The 6,000-nt window shown below is 47.3% G+C and overlaps 1 long non-coding RNA gene and 1 pseudogene across 1 annotated transcript; one reads left to right on the forward strand and one right to left on the reverse strand.

Annotated features, from left to right (window-relative positions):
- Positions 1-2,438, reverse strand: part of LOC140208705 (uncharacterized) — a 72,960-nt pseudogene extending 70,522 nt beyond the window's left edge.
- A 2,428-nt stretch (positions 2,439-4,866) lies between these two features.
- Positions 4,867-5,952, forward strand: LOC140208718 (uncharacterized). Its single transcript, XR_011888884.1, has 2 exons — positions 4,867-5,006; positions 5,378-5,952. It is a non-coding gene; the product is annotated as an uncharacterized lncRNA (long non-coding RNA).
- The last annotated feature ends 48 nt before the right edge of the window (positions 5,953-6,000 follow it).

Here is a 6,000-nt window from a genome sequence, read left to right on the forward strand (position 1 = left end):
CCAATAAGGTGAATACACAGCAGAAGAAACTCCTCCCACACTCAGTGACCAGGGTGCAGAACTGGGTGTGGTGAGCATCAGCAATAATTGCAGAGTTCAGCACCGACAGTCACTCTCGAAATTGCATTCAGCAATGGCGACGAACAAATATCCAGCAAGCAGTTTATTGAAACTTTCTCCCCAGTGTGAACCTGGTAGTGTGTCACAAGTGTAACATGCTGTGAGGTTTCACTGTTAATGTAATGGCCCCTCTGTAATGTTTCACTGCTGAGGTAATGGTTTCTCTGCAGCAGCAATGTTTAGGTTACGACTAGAGATAACAGGGTTTTGGAGTGCGGGGCTATCCAATGAGAGAAATGTTCTTTCTTGTGAGTCTGGAAGAGAGATTTTCACGGTCTTTTGCTGGGGAGAGATGAGAAGTCGCAAATGGAGAGAGTGGGCCCTTTTTCTTTTTTTCTTTACTAACCCTATAGTCAAAGTAAGAACTATAAAGCCCAATTGTTTATTCACATATTATGTACCGTTTGTTATTTCGGGGTACTGATTTGTAACAGGGGACACATCGAGCAGCATCCACCCAAATGAGATTTCTTAAGTTTGGCCGGGCTGGGGGGCTATCACCTCCTACATTAAGCTGCTTGCCGAAGCAAGAGTTACATAAGGTTAGATGACTGAGTGCATCCTTTCCAACATTTACAGCAGGTGAACAGCTTCTCCCCAGTGTGAACTCAATAGTGCACATTTGGTGCAGATGGCTGAGGGAATCTCTTCCCAAAGTCTGAGCAGGTGATCGGCCTCTACCCTGTGTGAACACGCTGGTGTCTCTGTAGGTTGGATGACCGAGTGAATCCCTTCCCACACACTGAGCAGGTGAACGGCCTCTCCCCAGTGTGAACAGACCGGTGTGCTTGTAGGTGGGATGACCGAGTGAATCCCTTCCCACACACTGAGCAAATGAACGGCCTCTCCCCAGTGTGAACTCGCTGGTGTACCTTCAGTTCAGATGATGTAGTGAATCCCTTCCCACATTTGGAGCAGGTGAACGGCCTCTCTCCAGTGTGAACTCGCTGATGTATCTTCAGTTCAGATGACTGAGTGAATCCCTTCCCGCAGTCTGAGCAGGTGAACGACCGCTCCCCGCTGTGAACTTCCTTGTGTGCCATTAGAGTGGATAACTGAGTGAATTCCTTCCCACAGTCTGAGCAGGTGAATGGCCTCTCTCCAGTGTGAATTCTCTGATGTATCTTCAGTTTAGATGACTGAATGAATCCCTTCCCACAGTCTGAGCAGGTGAATGGCCGCTCCCCACTGTGAATTCGCTGGTGTGTCAGTAGGGTGGATGACCGAGTGAACCCCTTCCCACAGTCTGAGCAGGTGAACGGCCTCTCCCCTGTATGAACTCGCTGATGTACCTTCAGTTGCGATGAGCAAGTGAATCCCTTCCCACAGACTGAGCAGGTGAACGGCCTCTCCCCAGTGTGAACTCGCTGATGCACCTTCAGTTCAGATGACTGAGTGAATCCCTTCCCACAGTCTGAGCAGGTGAACGGCCTCTCCCCAGTATGAACTCGCTGGTGTACCTTCAGCTGGGATGAGCAACTGAATCCCTTCCCGCAGTCCGAGCAGGTGAACGGCCTCTCCCCAGTGTGAACTCGCTGGTGTACCTTCAGTTCAGATGACTGAGTGAATCCCTTCCCGCAGTTTGAGCAGGTGAATGGCCTCTCCCCAGTGTGAACTCGCTGGTGTACCTTCAGGTGAGATGAGCAAGTGAATGCCTTCCCACAGTCTGAGCAGGTGAACGGCCTCTCCCCAGTGTGAACAGACCAGTGTTCTTGTAGGTGGGATGATCGAGTGAATCCCTTCCCACACACTGAGCAGGTGAACGGCCGCTCCCCAGCGTGAACTCGCCGGTGTCTCTGTAGGACAGATAACCGAGTGAATCCCTTCCCACAGTCTGAGCAGGAGAATGGCCTCTCCCCAGTGTGAACTCGCTGATGTAGCTTCAGGTGGGATGAGCAAGTGAATCCCTTCCCACAGTCTGAGCAGGTGAAGGCACTCTCTCCAGTGTGAACTCGCTGATGTAGCTTCAGGTGGGATGAGCAAGTGAATCCCTTCCCACAGTCTGAGCAGGTGAACAGCTGCTCCCCAGTGTGAACTGACTGGTGTCTCAGTAGGTGAGATGAATTAGTGAATCCTTTCCCACAGTCGGAGCAGGTGAATGGCCTCTTCCCAGTGTGAACAGACAGGTGTGCTTGTAGGTGGGATGATTGAGTGAATCCGTTCCTACACACTGAGCAGATGAACGGCCTCTCCCCAGTGTGAACTCGCTGGTGTCTCTGTAGGACAGATGACGAAGTGAATCCCTTCCCACAGTCTGAGCAGGTGAATGGCCGCTCCCCAGTGTGAACTCGCTGGTGAGCCATTAGGTCAGATGACCGAGTGAATCCTTCCCCACAAATTTAGCAGATGACCAGCCTCTGCCCAGTGCGAAATGACTAGTGTGTCCACAGGTGGGAATACCGACTGAATCCTTTCTTACACACAGAACAGGTGAATGGCCTTGCCCAGTGTGAACTTGCTGATGTACCTTCAGTTGAAATGACTAACTGAATCCATTCCCACTGTCTGAGCAGATGAATGGGTTCCCCCGTGTAAAATGACGGGAATGCCAGTCGGTCAGATGATTGAGTAATTCCTCCCCACAGTCTGAGCAGGAAGGATGATCGAGTGAATCCCTTGCTCCACTTCTTAAATATCTGGACAGAGACAGCAAAACTGGTGTTTTGTGTTCGAGATTCCCGTAGACAAATTCCTTGTCATTTTTAACCTGTAAAAATATTTACAAAATCCATCATTGGGTGTTGGGCAATATTTCCGATGAGATCCTTTGAGTTTCAAGGTGTGATCTGGCATCACACTGTTACAGTGAAGTTAAATCCAAGTTGGAGAGAGAAATCATCTTCTAACTGGGCACAGTGCTGGTATCTGGAATGACCATCAAATTCTCTGATGCTCTTCCTGTCTCTATAAGAATGGGGCATTTCTGCCATTTCCAGTCTGTGACCTGGCTCAGTTTGACTCTCTGTGCTGGTATTATTCCCTGTTCCCACTGAGCTGCATGGGTTCCTGGTCCCACAGTAACTGGAACACTCACACAAATAGCCGGCAGTGCATTCCACACACCCACCACTCTCTGTGTAAAAAACTTACCCCTGACATCCCCTCGGTATCTATTTCCAAGCACCTTAAAACTATGCCCCTCGTGTTAGCCATTTCAGCCCTGGGGAACAACCTCTGGCTATCCACATGATCAATGCCCCTCATCATCTTATACATCTAAAAAAGGCTCTAAACATAAAGAAGGAAATTATACATTGCTTTGAGGATTTGTTGGAAGTATACAAAATTATGAGGGTATAGATAGGGTAAATGCAAGCAGCTTTTTCCACTCAGGTTGGGAGGGATGACAACCAGACATCATGGGCAAGTGGGGAAGGTGAAAATTTAACGGGAACATTTGGAAAAGCTCTTTACTGAAATGGTTGTGAGAGTGTGGAATGAGATGCCAGTACAAGTGGTGAATATGAGCTCCGTTTCACCATTTAAAAGAAGTTTTGATGGGAGCCTGGATGGTAGGGGGATGGAGGGCGAAGGTCCCAGTGCATTGACTAGATGGTCCAAATAGCCTGTTTCTGTACTGAACTTCTCCATGTTACTATGACAGAGCAGCTGGACAAACTTGTTTGGAAGGGAAAAGGTAGGAGTGACAATGGAGCAGCAATGGCTGGAGTTTCTGGGAGCAATTCGGGAGCTGAGCGATCAATACATCCCAAAGAAGTGGAAGCATTGCAAAGGAAGGAGGACAAAATCCTGGCTGAAATGAGAAGTTAAAGCCAAAATAAAAGCCAAAGAGAGAGCAAACAAAAGAGCAAAAACTAACAGGGAATGGCCTTGCCAGTGTGAACTTACTGATGTACCTTCAATTGAAATGACCAACTGAATCCATTCCCACTGACTGAGCAGGTGAATGTGTTCCCCCTTGTGTGAAATGACGGACGTGCCAGTCAGTCAGATGATTGAGTGAATCCCTCCCCACAGTCTGAGCAGGAAGGATGATCGAGTGAATCCCTTGCTCCACTTCTTAAATATCTGGACAGAGACAGCAAAACTAGCGTGTCGTGTTGGAGATTCCCGTAGACAAATTCCTTGTCAGTTTTAACCTGTAAAGAGATTTACAAAATCCATCAATTGGTGTAGGACAACAGTTCAGATGAAGTCAAGGTGTGATCCGACATCACACTGTTACAGTGAAGTTCAAACCAAGTTAGAGAGAGAAATCATCTCGTAACTGGGCACAGTGATGGTATCTGGAATGACCATCAAATTCTCTGATGCTCTTTCTGTCTCTATGAGAATGGGTACAGAGGAGATGTGAGGGGCAAGTTTTTTTATGCAGAGTGCTGAGTGTGTGGGATGGGCTGCTGGCGACAGTGGCAGAGGTGGATACAATAGGGTCATTTAAGAGACCCCTGGACAGGTATATGGAGCTCAGAAGATTAGAGGTAATTTCTCAGGTAAGGACATGTACGGCACAGCTTTGTGGGCCAACGAGCCTGTCTATGTTTCCACTGTCCCCAATCTGTGACCTGGTTCAGTTTGACTCTCTCCATTTGTATTATTCCCTGTTCCCTGTGAGCTGCATGGGTACCTGGCTCCACAGAAACTGAAACACTCTCACATACAAATAGCCTTTGTTGACATGCAGCTGGGAGTTTCTTTTATGCGTTATTAACTTGAAGTGCCACAGTTTTAACACCATATAAACAATTCCTGCTGAGATGAATGGTTGGTCCGCACAGCTGTTAAAAGGACTTAGTGTGAATTTTTGTATTATTTCAGGTTCTTGTCACAGTCACAGAAAATTACAACACAGAAACAGGCCCTTTGGGCCATCTAGGTGGTGCCCAGCTGCTTAAACTTTCTACTCGCATACCCCTACCATCCAGGTACGTACACAAACCTCTTAAATGTTGAACTTGAGCTCGCATGCACCACTTGTGCTGGCTGCTCATTCCACACCCGGATGACCGTCTGTGTGAAGATGTTCCCCCTCATGTTCCCCTTAACGTTTCACCTTTCACACTTAACCCATGGTCTCTGGTTGTAGTCCCACCCAATCCCAGTGGAGAAAGTCAGCTTGCATTTACCCCATCTATGCCCCGCTATCACAATCAAATCTCTGCTCAATCTTCCACATTCCAGGGAATAAAGTCCTGATCTGTTCAATTTTTCCTTATAACCCAAGTCCTCCAGACCTGGCAACATCCTTGTGAATTTTCACAGAACTCTTTCAACCTCTTTTACATCTTTCCTGTAGGTAGGTGACCACAACTGCAAACAAGACTCCAAATCAGGCCTCACCAATATCTTCTACAAGTCAACATAACATCCGTAAGACCGAAAGAAGCTGCAGAAGATCGTGAACACGGCGCAGCACATCACACAAACCAATCTTCCGTCCGTGGACTTACTTTTCACCACACGCTGTCGGAGCAGTGCGGCCAGGATAATCAAGGACATAACCCACACAGCCAACAGACTTTTCGTCCCTCTTCCCTCCGGGAGAAGGTTCAGGAGCTTGAAGACTCGTACGGCCAGATTTGGGAACAGCTTCTTTCCAACTGTGATAAGACTGCTGAACGGATCCTGACCCGGATCTGGGCCGTACCCTCCAAATATCCAGACCTGCCTCTCGGTTTTTTTCCACTACCTTACTTCCCATTTCTCTATTTTCTATGTATGAGTTATAATTTTTTTTTAATATTGACTAATTTTAACATTTTAATATTTAATATTTGTAATCCAGGGAGTGTGAAGCGCAGAATCAAGTATCGCTGTGATGATTGTACATTCTAGTACAAATTGTTTGGCGACAATAAAATATAAAGTATCTATCATTGTCAGTACTTTGGTTCATGAAGGCCAATGGGCTGAAATCTT

The sequence above is a fragment of the Mobula birostris genome, chromosome 13 (assembly GCF_030028105.1).
Source record: "Mobula birostris isolate sMobBir1 chromosome 13, sMobBir1.hap1, whole genome shotgun sequence".
Taxonomy (NCBI): Eukaryota; Metazoa; Chordata; class Chondrichthyes; order Myliobatiformes; family Myliobatidae; genus Mobula; species Mobula birostris.